Consider the following 15,871-nt stretch of genomic DNA (forward strand, 5'->3'; position numbering starts at 1 on the left):
GCTCGTGAAGGATAAGGTGTAATACGAGTTGTCGTTGTCGTTTCAAGATAAATATTGAGCTTGGGGGATGATATTTTCGTGGTTGAGCTGCTGCTAAGTTGACTAAGCTCGGGAAGGGACTCGAGGATTAGCTTGAGGCATAAATAAGGTATGTAAGGCTAACCCTTCTTTCATATTTTGGCATGATCCCTTTTATATAACTCCTAAAGAACGTAAAATATAAGTAGTACTCTATTCTTAGTTGGATTTGGAGTTGATATCCAATGTCTTGTTTTGTTCATGCTATACTTTTGTTGATAATTCGAAGAAGCTTCTGTGATACATTATACTTATATGTTCACTACAAAGCAAATGGTAAATGAAGGAAACTCTAAAATTTGTTCTCAAAATCTCTCCAAAGGGAGTTGTAATAGAAACCACTCTGAAAGGGGTGCAACGTTTTGTAACTTCATTACATATTCATACTGTATATCATTTGTATTGTTATTGTTCCACCTGATCAGCTGGATTATGATATTCTTAAGCCGGAAGCGGCTGCCCGAAGGGGCCATCATGACTACGCCAGAAGCGGCTGTCCGAAAGGACTATTGTGTTATTAGTCGGACGCGGCTATGAGTAGGATATTATATATTTATATTGTGTACGCTACAATTTGTGTAAAGGACCATATGACATGGTTCAAAGTGCTATTTCAGGTTACTCCCAGGTTTCTTTCTAAACTTGCTTACCGTTACGCTTTTCCTTGTTTTGTGATTCAATATTGCCTTACATATGCAGTACACATTCCGTACTGATCCCCTTTCTTCGGGGGCTGCGTTTCATGCCCGCAGGTTCAGGGATGCGGTTAAACGATCCAGCCACCTAGGAGAAGTCAGCATTGAGAGTCAGACAGCTCCACTTCCTTCGGAGACTGTTTCTGTTTTGGTATTATTTTGTTTGTATACATTATGGGTACGACGGGGCCCTGTCCCGTCACTTATGCACGGTCATACTCTTCTAGTAGACTTCGGACAGCTTGGGTGTCATGGATACTGTCTGGCCTTGCCGGCCATTGTTTTGGTGTACAGAAGTATCGGCAGCCTCGTTGGCTTGCCTTGTGAGATGTTACGTATATATAAGTATGCTTTAAGATGTTTTGAGTTACAGATGGACTTTTGTATTCTATTTACAGCTTTCAAACTTAGTTAAATAGACCCTATTAAAAGCCATGTTTCAGTACATGTAACATAAGTTGGGTTATCGGGCAGGTTAAGCTCGGTCACTTGTCATGGCCCTAGGTTGGGTCGTGTCACGACCCGAATCGGGGCCGCGACGAGCACCCAGTGCTAGCCCACCCGAGCACCCTCTTAGCTTACTCTTATACTTACATCTAGGTGAGCCACATAATTATACACACATTCCATTCATTCGTCAACTAGTCCCAATTGGACAACAGTACATTTATATCACCATAGGCATCTATGCCACATCAATGTACATGGGCCAACGTGGCCGACAAAATGATATACAAAACATAGGCCGACAAGGCTGGACATGTCTAACCATATACACATGACTACGAGCCTCTAGGAAGAGTATAACATATCACATGAGCGGGACAGGACCCCGCTATGCCCATAATATTATACACAAAAGAATAAGTACCCAAAAGATATGGCTCCGGAGGAAATGGAGCTCTCTATGGAATCTCCGAATAGGCAGCTATGGATCAAGTCTGTCTCCCTGAGCACCTGCAGGCATGACGCAGCGTCCACAAACAAAAGGACGTCAGTACGAAGAATTTACTGAGTATGTAAAGCATGATCAACATCGATATACAAGCATAATGAACCACACATGAAATAGCATAGGAGGGGAGACAATAATATCATCGTCATAGTACTTACCTGCCTTTCGTAGGACTTCCCATTTTTCATCCGTATTAGTACACCTACATCATCATTCGTATTCCATAATAGTACTCGTACCATACTTGTGCTCATATTCGTATACATGTCCTTATTCGTATTCTTATACCTAGTCTTATCACATTCATATTCATAGTATATACATAGTCATTTCATATACATAGCATTTACATAGCGTACCCGACCTAATAGGATCGGTTTTTCGTACATACTTGGCCAACCAAGGCTCAAGGTTACTCATACCTGGCCCTACCAAGGCTTCAGGGTTATCCGTACCATCTGCATATGTGTGCGCACGTTTCGTAATCGTATACATACTTTATACATATTCATATACATATATCCTACCCGGCGTTATAAGCTCGGGGTGTCATTATAGCCCTTCATAGGCACATGTGAATATAATAGCCCATAGGCACCTTTAGCATCATTATTATTATCATCGTCATCACTATCATCATCGTTTTCGCTACATCTCTATCTTATGCTTACTTGTCAAATGGGGTGCGTAGTACATTCGTAGCACGTATCGAGGATCGTGAGCTTATAAGCTCGGAGTGTCAATCACTTGAATACAACATACTCATATAGAGGATTTAAGAGTTTGGCCAAGGAACCATGCCTTATGAAAGAAGGGTTAGCCTTACATACCTCCTCGTCGAACTATTCGACACTTGCGCGTACTTCTTCGATGCTCAAGTTTCTACCTTCATTAATATAATAACAATAGCCATTAGTCATTCACATTACCCACATTCCTCATTTTACCCTCCATTGACCATTTTTGTATATACATCTACCATCCAAGTATTTCAACTCCCCAATATGTTAACCAACGTATAAATATCATGAATCTTACCTTAGATGATGTAGGGACAACCTTTGGTTGATAATACTTCACTTTGAGCAAAACCCTAGTTTTTCTCCATTTGCATTTCTTGACTTGAATGGTATTTAATGGCTTGCTTACACTTGATTCACTTGTTTATGTTGTTGGTGACTTATAATCCTGAAAACTTATGAAATAAATGTAGAGAGATGATTCTAGAGAGAAGTGGTGTAATGTAGAAATGAAATAAAACAAGTCTTGGTCCTCAAATTTAATGAATTGAAAATCTGTGCTGAGGTGTACAGTTGTCGTCCATGGAGGTTTACGGTCCGTATTCCAGATTACGGACCGTCCCTCGTGGTCGTCTTTAACCTTAAGCAGAACCAGAAACTCTGGCTGCATGCATGGTGATTTACGACCATGGTTTACGGGCCGTAAATCACTGTCCGTCCACCAGGTCGTATTTTACCACTTCTCAACTGGGCAGAAAGTTGAAACCTTGCATGGCAATTTACGACTGCCAGTTTACGGACCGTATCCCATTTTACGGTCCGTATTTTGCACTTTACGACCACTGGGGAGTTTTGCCAACTTTCAACTTTTCACTTTTCTCGACTTTTCATTCTAATCATTCTCGTCCATATACGCACATTGCTCATGAAACATTATACACTCGCACTCCTCGCACACATCACTAGTTCGTTTACTTGCGTACCAACGGGAAATTTTCCGAGGTGTAACATTCTTCCCCCCTCAGGAACATTCGTCCTCGAATGTCAAAGTCTCGGGGAATTATACAAAAATTTCGCCAGAGTTTCCCTTATAATATAGCGCTACCATCCTGCCACAACAACCCATAATATTGATGCCACACGGGGCCACAACGTAACAACATAAAAATTTTGGCCACACATGACCCAAAAGCATAAAAGGAAATATACATACCTTATGATCTTGACGTCTCATCTTGGGCTTCTTCCACGGGCTGAAAGAAATGTGGGTATTTAGATCGCATATTTGTTTCTGCTTCCCATTTCATCTCCTCTCAATTGCTATTCCTCCACAGAACTTTAATTGAGGCCACTTCCTTGTTCCTAATCCTCCGTACTTGCCTGTCTAATATGGCAATGGGTACCTCTTCATAAGTCAATTTCTCTGTCACATGCACATCATTCACTGGGACGATCCTAGTGGGATCTCCAACACATTTTCGAAGCATCGAGACATGAAATACTGGATGGACTGACTCCAATTCCGGAGGTAGATCTAACTCATAGGCCACTTTGCCTATTTGGCGCACAATCTCATATGGTCCAATATACCGGGGACTGAGCTTCCCCTTTTTGCCAAATCTCATAACGCCTTTCATTGGCGACACTTTCAAGAATACCCAATCCTTAACTTGGAACTCTAAGTCCCTTCGACGATTATCCGCATAGGAGTTCTAGCGACTTTGAGCCGCTAACAACCGATCTTGTATGAGCTTGACTTTCTCTATAGCTTGCTGGACCAAATCTGGCCCTATCAACTTGGCCTCTCCAGTTTCAAACCACCCAATCGGGGATCTACACTTTAGCCCATACAAAGCCTCATACGGTGCCATTTGAATGCTAGAATGATAACTGTTATTGTAAGCAAACTCAATGAGTGGAAAATGGTCATCCCAATTTCCTCCAAGGTCTATCATACGTGCTCGTAACATATCCTCGAGAGTCTGAATAGTGCGTTCAACTTGCCCATCGGTCTGTGGGTGAAATGTCGTGCTTAGGCGCACTTGGGTCCCTAGACCCTCTTGGAACGATCTCCAAAACTTAGCTGTAAACTGGGTCCTCTATCGGAGATAATAGATACTGGAACACCATGGAGTTTCACTATCTCTTTTAGATAAAGCTTCGCATAATCTTCTGCCACATAGGTCGTCCTGACCGGTAAGAAATGAGCTGACTTTGTGAGTCTATCCACAATCACCCATATGGAATCATACTTACGTCGAGAACGGGGTAACCCTGTAATGAAATCTATATTAATCACTTCCCACTTCCAAGTTGGGATTTCTATAGCTTGCAATAATCCACCCGGCTTTTGGTGTTCAATCTTCACTTGTTGGCAATTAGGACACTGAGCTACGAACTCCGCTATATCTTTCTTCATTCCATTCCACCAGTATATAGACTTAAGATCATGATACATTTTCGTCGCTCCGGGGTGTACGGAGTAACGGGAACAATGAGCTTCCCCCAATATTTTGTGACGTAGGCCTGCCACATCGGGAACACATAACCTGCCTCGACATCAGAGAACTCCGTCTCCCGAAATATCAAATGATGACTCCTCCTTCTGAGGGAGTGTATCTCTGTACTGCATTAGCATGGGATCCTCATATTGTCGCTCTTTTACTTCTGCTACTAGCGATGAAACTGCTGAATTCTAAATAGTAGCTCTGCTGCTACCTGAGTCCACTACTCGGACTCCTAGGCTAGCTAACTGTTGAAGCTCACGGGCCATCTCTTTCTTTTCTGGTCGTACATCACTTAGACTTCCCATGGATCTGCGGCTAAGAGCGTCAGCCACAACGTTAGCCTTTCCAGGGTGATACAAGATATCAACATCATAATCCTTTAGCAACTCCAACCATCATCGTTGCCGCAAATTCAACTCTTTCTGCTTGAAGATATACTGAAGGCTCTTATGATCTGTATAAACATCCACATGGACACCATATAAATAATGTCGCCATATCTTTAATGCATGGACCACTGCGGCTAATTCTAAATCATGGGTCGGGTAATTCTATTCATGTTTCCGCAATTGCCTAGAAGCGTACGCAATCACCTTACTGTGTTGCATCAGTACACAACCTAGCCCGACTCCTGAAGCATCGCAATAAACAACATACCATTTCAATCCCTCTAGAAGTGTCAAGACTGGGGCAGAAGTCAATCTATCTTTCAACTCTTGGAAGTTACGCTCGCAAGCATCTGTCCATTGAAACTTAGCAGACTTCTGAGTCAACTTTGTGAGCGGTGCAGAAATAGAAGAGAAACCTTCAACAAATCTTCTGTAATAACCTCCTAAGCCCAAAAAGCTACGAACCTCCGTAGGAGTCGTGGGCCTTGGCCAAGTCTTCACGACCTCAATCTTTTTGCTATCCACCCGAATACCATCAGCTGCAACAATATTGCCCAGAAATGATACTAAGTTCAACCAAAACTCATACTTGGAGAATTTTTCAATCAACTCTCGAGCTCGCAGAACTCCAAGGACTATACGCAGATGCTCCGCATGATCTTTCTCGGATCTAGAATACACCAGGATATCGTCAATGAATACAATCACGAATAGATCAAGAAAAGGCCTGAATACATTATTCATTAAGCCCATAAATGCTGCCAGTGCATTAGTTAACCCAAACGACATTACTCGGAACTTGAAATGTCCATATCTTGTTCTGAAAGCTATCTTAAGGATATCTTTCTCCCTAACTCTTACTTGGTGGTACCCGGACCTCAAATCAATCTTTGAAAACCATTTGGCACCTTGCAATTGATCAAATAAAAAATCGATCCTCGGAAGAGGATACTTGTTTTTAATCGTCACTTTATTCAATTGCCGATAATCAATGCACATTCTCAAGGAGCCACCCTTATTTCGGACGAACAGTACGGGTGCTCCCCACGGGGATGAACTAGGCCTAATGAAGCCTTTATCAAGCAAGTCCCTCAATTGCTCCTTCAACTCTTTCAATTCTGCGGGTGCCATTCTATATGGAGGAATAGATATATGTGTGGTGCCTGGGAACACATCAATGGTAAAATCAATCTCCCGTTCGGGAGGAAGGCCTGGAAGCTCTTCCGGGAATGTATCCGAAAATTCGTTCACCACTGGAACTGACCGTAGGGTCGGCGACTCAGCTTCTACATCTTGAACTCGTACTAGATGATAAATGCACCCTTTTGTGATCATTTTCCATGCCTTTAGATAGGAAATAAACCTAACTTTTGGTGATGCCGCATTTCCTTTCCATTCTAAGACTGGTTCTCCCAGAAACTGGAAATGAACCATCTTCATTCGGCAATCAACATTGGCATAACAAGAAGCCAACCGATCCATGCCCATAATAATATCAAAATCTACCATTTCTACCTCATGCAAATCAATCATGGTACGACGATCATAAATCACAACTACACAATTCCTATATACTCGACTAGCTATTACCGATTCACCCAAGGGTGTAGACACCTCAAAAGGTTTGATAGACTCCGGCTCAATTATAAACCGACCCGCAATATATGGAGTAACATATGATAATGTGGAGCCCGGATCAATCAAAGCATATACATCATGAGAGAATACCGATAATATACCTGTGACCACATCAGAAGAAGACTCAAGATCTTGGCGTCCAGCCAAAGCATAAATACGGTGCTGAGGACCGCTAGTACTGGGAGCTCTGCCTCTACCTCTACCATGGCCGACTGGCGCATGTGAACCTGGCCCCGTAGGGCGCACAGATGCCGAAGATCCGGCTACCGACCCTGATGGTTGGGTCCTACCTCTACCATGTACTGAGGGGCAATCACGCATAATATTGCCTGGTCGACCACATGAATAGCAACCATCTGAACCCAATCGGCATTGACCCCAATGCGACTTCCCACACTGGGAACATCGTGGTATAGGTGGCCTTGATTGGCCTAAATTTCCTCTAAACTGGGACCCCGAATAACTCTGGCCTGAAAACCGTGGAGGTGCACTGGTCATAGAATAGCCCGAATGTCTAGGGAACTGTTGCCTGTGTCCGCCTTTGGACTCACTTATTGGGCCCGAAGATCTGGCCTTCTTGCTATGCCCCTATCCTGCTCGCGCTCACTTCTCCGCTGCTGTAGGTTTTCTTCTAAGTTCTGAGCATGCGCCTGAATACGTGCAATATCCATACGGTCCTGAAGGGATGCGATCAAGCATTTATCCATCAAGTGTGGCCCTAGGCCCTTTACGAATCGGTGTACCCTGTCGCCCATATCTGCCACCATGGCCGAAGCATACTTAGCCAAGGAGTTAAAGCGGAGGCTATACTCTAGGGCACTCATACTACCTTGCCTCAAATTTATGTATTTATCGGCCCTTGCTCGCCAAACTTCTGGAGGCATATAGTGACGGAGAAAAGCATCAACAAACTCTTGCCATACCGGGAGAGGTGCATTTGCTCCCCGTGAAGCCGTCCATACCGTATACCACTGAATCGAGACATCTCTCAATCTATATGACGCTAACTGCACTGACTCGGTGTCCGAAGCATGTATCAACCGGAGCGTCCTTAGCATACCATCAATAAAGTCCTGGGGATCCTCCTCCGACTTTGACCCAAAGAATTTCGGGGGGTTCAAAGTAATGAAATAACCGGCCCTTGCACTAACAGCCCTATCACCATACCCTGAACCTTGCCTCCGAGCCTGGGCCGCAACCAACTGGGTCAACAAATTAATGGCCTCTTTCACATCTTGGCCAGAAGCATTCGGTGGAGGAGCTGGGGCTGAAGCTCCCTCACGCTCCTCAGTAATAGGCACTGTCTGGGAGGACTGAGATTGAGCCGGACTCTGGGACTCACTTTCCTCTACTACCGGTGGCGGTGCTTTCTTAGCCCGCTTCTCTGCCACCGTCTTGCCCTTTTGGGCTGCCGTAGCCTTTCCCTTTTTAGGCATCTTTGAAATACACAACACACGATTTAGGAGCAAGAATTTCCTACATCCTAGCTCTACCGCACGATTCGTATAAAGAAAGAAGGTCATTTATTCCTAAAATGTCCGCAGCTTCTTGTTTATAAGTGTGGCGCGCAACACACCCATAACCACGACTCTACTAGACACGGCTCGTAGACACATCCTAGGACTGAACTGCTCTGATACCACTTTTGTCACGACCCGACTCGGAGCCGCGACGACCACCCGGTGCTAGCCCACCCGAGCACCCTCTTAGCTTACTCTTATACTTACATCTAGGTGAGCCACATAATTATACACACATTCCATTCATTCGTCAACTAGTCCCAATTGGACAACAGTACATTTATATCACCATAGGCATCTATGGCACATCAATGTACATGGGCCAACGTGGCCGACAAAATGATATACAAAACATAGGCCGACAAGACCAGAAATGTCTAACCATATACACATGACTACGAGCCTCTAGGAAGAGTATAACATATCACATGAGCGGGACAGGACCCCGCTATGCCCATAATATTATACACAAAAGAATAAGTACCCAAAAGATATGGCTCCGGAGGAAAGGGAGCTCTCTATGGAATCTCCGAATAGGCAACTATGGATCAAGTCCGTCTCCCTAAGCACCTGCGGGCATGACGCAGCGTCCAGAAACAAAAGGACGTCAGTACGAAGAATGTACTGAGTATGTAAAGCATGATCAACATCGATATACAAGCATAATGAACCACACATGAAATAGCATAGGAGGGGAGACAATAATATCATCGTCATAGTACTTACCTGTCTTTCGTAGGACTTCCCATTTTTCATACGTATTAGTACACCTACGTCATCATTCGTATTCCATAATAGTACTCGTACCATACTTGTGCTCATATTCGTATATATGTCCTTATTCGTATTCTTATACCTAGTCTTATCACATTCATATTCATATTACATACATAGTCATTTCATATACATAGCATTTACATAGCATACCCGACCTCATAGGATCGGTGTTTCATACATACTTGGCCAACCAAGGCTCAAGGTTACTCATACCTGGTCCTATCAAGGCTTCAGGGTTATCCGTACCATCTGCAGATGTGTGCGCGCGTTTCGTAATCGTATACATACTTTATACATATTCATATACATATATCCTACCTGGCGTTATAAGCTCAGGGTGTCAGTATAGCCCTTCATAGGCACATGTGAATATAATAGCCCGTAGGCACCTTTAGTATCATTATTATTATCATCGTCATCACTATCATCATCGTTTTCGCTACATCTCTATCTTATGCTTACTCATCAAATGGGGTGCGTAGTACATTCGTAACACGTATCGAGGATCGTGAGCTTATGAGCTCGGAGTGTCAATCACTTGAATACAACATACTCCTATAGAGGATTTAAGAGTTTGGCCAAGCAACCATGCCTTATGAAAGAAGGGTTAGCCTTACATACCTCCTCGTCGAACTATTCTACACTTGCGCGTACTCCTTCGATGCTCAAGTTTCTACCTTCATTAATATAATAACAATAGCCATTAGTCATTCACATTACCCACATTCCTCATTTTACCCTCCATTGACCATTTTAGTATATACTTCTACCATCCATGTATTTCAACTCCCCAATATGTTAACCAACGTATAAATATCATGAATCTTACCTTAGATGATGTAGGGACAAGCTTTGGTTGATAATACTTCACTTTGAGCAAAACCTTAGTTTTTCTCCATTTGTATTTCTTGACTTAAATGGTATTTAATGGCTTGCTTACACTTGATTCACATGTTTATGTTGTTGGTGACTTATAATCCTTGAAAACTTAAGAAATAAATGTAGAGAGATGATTCTAGAGAGAAGTGGTGTAATGTAGAAATGAAATAAAACAAGTTTTGGTCCTCATATTTAATGATTTGAAAATCTGTGCTGAGGTGTACAGTGGTCATCCATGGAGGTTTACGGTCCGTATTCCAGTTTACGGACCGTCCCTCGTGGTCGTCTTTAACCTTAAGCAGAACCAGAAACTCTAGCTGCATGCATGGTGATTTACGACCATGGTTTACGGGCCGTAAATCACTTTACGGTCCGTCCACCAGGTCGTATTTTACCAGTTCTCAACTGGGCAGAAAGTTGAAACCTTTCTTGGCAATTTACGACTGCCAGTTTACGGACCGTATCCCATTTTACGGTCCGTATTTTGCACTTTACGACCACTGGGCAGTTTTGCCAACTTTGAACTTTTCACTTTTCTCGACTTTTCATTCTAATCATTCTCGTCCATATACGCACATTGCTCATGAAACATTATACACTCGCACTCCTCGCACACATCACTAGTTCGTTTACTTGCGTACCAACAGGAAATTTTCCAAGGTGTAACAGGTCATGAAACCTGCATCCCCACATTCACGGGCACGCCATCCCGAATTCAAGCCACCACAAATGCCCGAGGGTAAGTTACATCAGTAATAATGCTCGAAGAGTGAACTCATTGGGCAACGAGGTTCAGCCACCTCCGAGCCTCAAGAGTGAAGTGTCAACTCTTAATGACAGAATGGGTGACCCCCCCGGTAGCCTTCCTCCTCTTTGACTCTTTCACTAGCATCCTCACCAACCACAGCCCATTCCCCTCGTGATCTTTAGCCTGAAGCTTAGCCTGTGAAGGGTTGGGCAGCCCATGAACAGCATTAAAGGCCTCAGCACCTACTTTTACGTTGACCCCTCTGATAGTAATCTGCGGCTCTGGGGCAGTCCAATAAACAGTAGGGAGCATAGCACATAACTCCCTAACCCAATTACAATTGACATTCCCTAGCTCCTCGACTAGCAAACCCCAACCTATGCGATGTAGAAGCTCATAGAACTCGGGGGCCAGCTCCTGCACTCGATCCATAATGAAGGCTCGTTCGTGGAGCAGGCCCTTATTCTGCTGTTCCATGTAGCACCTCTTGCAAGAATGGGAGGTGAACCTATTATATGTGGGGGGAGGAGGTGGTTGATTTCCTTGTTGTTATTGTTCTGGTTGTTGTTGATCTTGTTGTTGTTGAGAATTCGCCATAGTAGATTAAGAGAGTTAGCCTAAAAAAGGGCGAACCGAGTTAGAATAATATGGCGCTAAGATTCAACAGTGATAGAGCATGCATGAAGTAGTAGAAAAATCTCAATTTTCGTTTCTGCCGCAAACAACTTTGTTGCAGCGGTGGAATGACCGCTACAGCGGAGCTGCTATATCGGTAAAAGGGCTGCTATAGAGGACAAGGCATCGTCATATCGTTGCCTCGTCGCTGTAGCAGGCTCGCTATAGCGAGCAGCTGATCGCTACAGCGGTTGCCTCAAAAATAGAAGGGCCGCTCCCAGCGACCAACCATCGCCACAGTTGGACCGCTACAGCGATGGAAGGTCCGCCATAGCGGAACTACTTTCCCCAGTCCGAAAACCTCTCAAAACACAACTTTTAGCAAACCTAAATTTTCACCATGTTTTCCCCATTTTTGTCAAGGATCAAGTAGTATGACAGCATGCATGACTTTTACAACCTATAACACCCTATTCCAACCACCATGGGTACAAAATTTTGAGCAAGAACATCAAAAAATTTCACCACTACAGACATCCCTACCCCAACACAAAACCACCCTATTTTTAGTAGATCATTAGTATAAAGTGATGCTAGGGCAACATTAACGTCGAAATGACCCTCCATGATCCAAGAAACTTTCTTCCCCAAGAAATCAAAACCCTCATTTAACGAAACCAAAATTATCTCTAATCTAGAAAGTTAAGCATGGAAATTTCAAAATAGAAAGGCATAATCAAGTTATAGTACAATGAAAGAGAGCACCTACCTTGAACAAACGAGAGATCTGCAAGCTTTGCAAAAAAAAAAAGAACATTTAGTGTGGAGAAAATTATCCTTTTCTCACATTTTGGGGAGTGGTTTAAGAAAAGGTGGAGGTCGAGTGGTTAAAAAGGAATTGGGGAGGGAAATGAGGGGACTGAGTAGTTGAATTGGGGGAATAATTTTCGTAGGAGGGAGGGGAGTTTTTCAGTTGTGGGGCATAAGTGGGAAGTGGAAGGGGTGAACAGAGTTCACCCCATTTATTTTTGTTTCTAATCGACGACCGCTGCAGGTGGTGGATTTACCGCTACAGCGGTACCGCTATAGCGGTCCTCTGACCGCTGTAGCGATGGTGTTGAAAAAAAAATTGTTGAAAATTTTCTTTTCCATGACAATAACCCAAAATCCTGTCTCCTATGGTGTGAGGCCCAGGAGTGTTACCCTTACCTAGCCCCACTCCGTTCAGCGACGAATGGTGGTTTAATTAGTATCTGGTGTAACGATCCGTCCGGACATTATTTAATACTCCGCGAACCCATGCCCAATCTAGGTCTATGTTCATAAATAATAAGCCCCATGGAGTGTTTTAAGGATTAATAATGGGAAAAATCAATTTTAGATAGAGTTAAAAGTCATGGGCTCAGGGCTTGAAGCGGACCGCTATAGCGGATAAAAGACCGCCGCAGTAGTCTAGGCGGGGCAGTAGGCTCGTTTTTGGTCCCTTAGTCTTTATTTCACCCTCCCTTTTAAACAAAAGACCTCCCAAGGAAGCTATTAGGTTTTTCACAAGAAGAAAAGCCCTTGACACCAAGATTAGAGGCTTTACCCTACCTTCTCCACATTTTTCCCCGCGACTATCATCTCTTATGGATTCGGATAAGGGCTTAGAAAGCGAACAATTCATGGAAATTCAATGTAGTTGTTCGTCATCAAGGTAGGTTATGGTTTACTTGAGTTAGATTTTGATTAGTAACTCGTATATACATTTAGAGTTGATAGGCGATTGTGTGATTAGGTCTTTGAACACGGAGTTTTGATGGATATATTCGCAACTTAAAGAAAATTATGTGAAAATAGTTACTATGGTTACGAGTGTTTAATTGAGTGTTGAGTGCTATTGTTGTTGAGTTTTATGCATACGGGGTAGGAAGTGATTATTATTCATGGTTAAAAAAGGGTATGGTGTTGTTCAGAATATGTATATCTAGGTAGGTATGATTTCCGTATTTATTTCCAAGTTTATAGAATAATTTACATTATTGTCATTCTTGTTAATCAAGAGGATTGAAGGAGTGTATAGTAGGGCTACGCCCATCAAGGGCATGATTTTTGAAATTCTTTAATTCATTGGCATCATTGCATACATGGCATATGGTTATGAGGTAGTACATGGAGCAGAAAGTATGAGTACATGTCAGTAGTGTTATCCGGTCCTATGTATGAGTGGGGTTAATAAAGAGGTGCTATTTGTCAGCCAATCATTGGCAGTAAGATAATTGTGAGTATGTTTATATTATATGGATCCGCGTCCAACGTTCTTTCCAGAGCTGAGGGTTTGTAGCTCGGGTCCGATGAGTATCCGAAACGAGTGGTATATGGACACCATGGGTCCCTTGCAGGCCATGACTACTGAGCAATGACATCAGTTAGCATATATGTACAGCATGCTTTAGGCCCTTGCATCGCATCTGCATTGCATTAAATTTCATACTTCCATATCCTTATGTTTGTGTGCTGTCAGTATGTTATATTGTATTGTACAGCTCTTATAATTGTGTTGAGCTGCGGAAGGTGGTGATTAATATAAAGGTAAGCGTAAGAACTAATTCCAAAGGGTGAGTCGTCCTGTGAGTGTGTCATATCTTAGTAGGTGTATTGAATAGGAAAGCCCTACGGCAAAAACCTTGGGATTTTGATGTTAGTGTAAATGAGAAGATGAGACTAAATTAACTGGCATAATAGGAATGGATTACTGGGAGTCGGAAGAAAGGTTCGTGACGATAAAATAATTTATGTTGAGAGCCCTAAAGGTCGTTGACTCATCTGCTTATCTTATTGACTTTATATTGTGTTACGTGAACTAATCTTAGTCGACCTATAATGCTTACCAGTACGTGTGGTGTACTGATTCTACTATTGCTACATCATTTTTGGATGTAGGAATGTTATAGGTTTAAGTTGAAGTTCTTTGTGTGGATTACCAGGCATTCTCCTACAGCCTCGCTCATCTCACTCTAGGCATCGGCTATGTCATTCATTTTATTGTCCTTGTGTAGTCGGAGCTCTTGTACCTATCTAGACTAGGTCCCGGGAAGTTCTTTTCAGTTTCCTTGTATTTAAAACAGAGTTTGTGTGAGCTTTTACTTTAATCTTTGTGATTTTTAAGAAATTTTTTATTGTAGAATGAATGAGTAATTGGGTTAGTTGGTAAGGGTTCACCTACTAGGTTATTCAAATGGTAGGTTCCCGCATGACCTGTGGGTTGGGTCGTGACAATATGCCTCCGAAATCTTTTTAATTTCTTCCAATACCTTATGTTTATAATCCTGATAAAAATCTTCAAAATCACTGTCTTCCGCTATTAACGGACTAATATGTAATCCTTTGAATTTATCATCAAGTAATTGCTCCAACTATGACAAAGCTTTTAACTTAAAGTCTTTGATTTTAGGAGGAGGCTGCACACTATGATTGGTGATGGTTTCATTCTTCTTGTCTTTAAAATTAGCAGAATGATGTAATTGTCCGGTTTCGGAAAATAATTGGTCAATTCTATCATGTAATGAAATAATTTGTTCACCCAATATTTTCATGTAAATACTGGCATAATTTTGTTGTTTTTGCATATTATTAATATGCCTAGCAGTAACTTGTAAAGTGTCATTCTCAAATAATTTTGAAAAAGCTGCAAAATGAAGGACTTCATCATCCTTTCCAATTTGAAAAGATTGTTGTGGAGGAAATATAGTATCAATAATCTCTCCATTAGTCAATCTGTATTCGCACTATAAAACAGAAATATAATTTCCAACATATTTAGCCATAAACCAAGGAACAAAACATATAATCTTGTTGGCTTGGGAAATATCTTTATAAAATTCTTCTTGAAAGAATGTTTTCTCACCAGTATTAAAAAAAAAATTGAAAGTAGCTAACTGCTTCCTGGGACATCTCCTCTTGAGTATTGATCCATTGCCCTTCTTCATTCTTGATTCTAGAAATTTTAAGCTTCTTCTTTCTTCCCCTTACATAAGCATGAAAGAACTTTGAATTTCTTTCACCATCTAGGAACCATTTCATACCAGATTTTATTCAATTATCTTTATACGAAAAAATGCTCTCTTCTCTCGCCTCACCCATGCAAACCCTAATCCTAGTATAACTCTAATGCCACTGCTGGTACCTGGTCAGCCGTCAACGGCGGCTAACTAGCCTTTGACCACCACCCTTTTTGATGATTTCCCACCCCTCCATAAAACGAAATCTACCGCTACCACCCATATTGTCCCGAATGTAACAGATAATGCTTCAGCCAATTATGTTCATAAAGTTCTTAACGTCGAAGAGT

Source organism: Lycium barbarum, chromosome 5 (assembly GCF_019175385.1).
Source record: "Lycium barbarum isolate Lr01 chromosome 5, ASM1917538v2, whole genome shotgun sequence".
In the NCBI taxonomy this organism is placed as follows: domain Eukaryota; kingdom Viridiplantae; phylum Streptophyta; class Magnoliopsida; order Solanales; family Solanaceae; genus Lycium; species Lycium barbarum.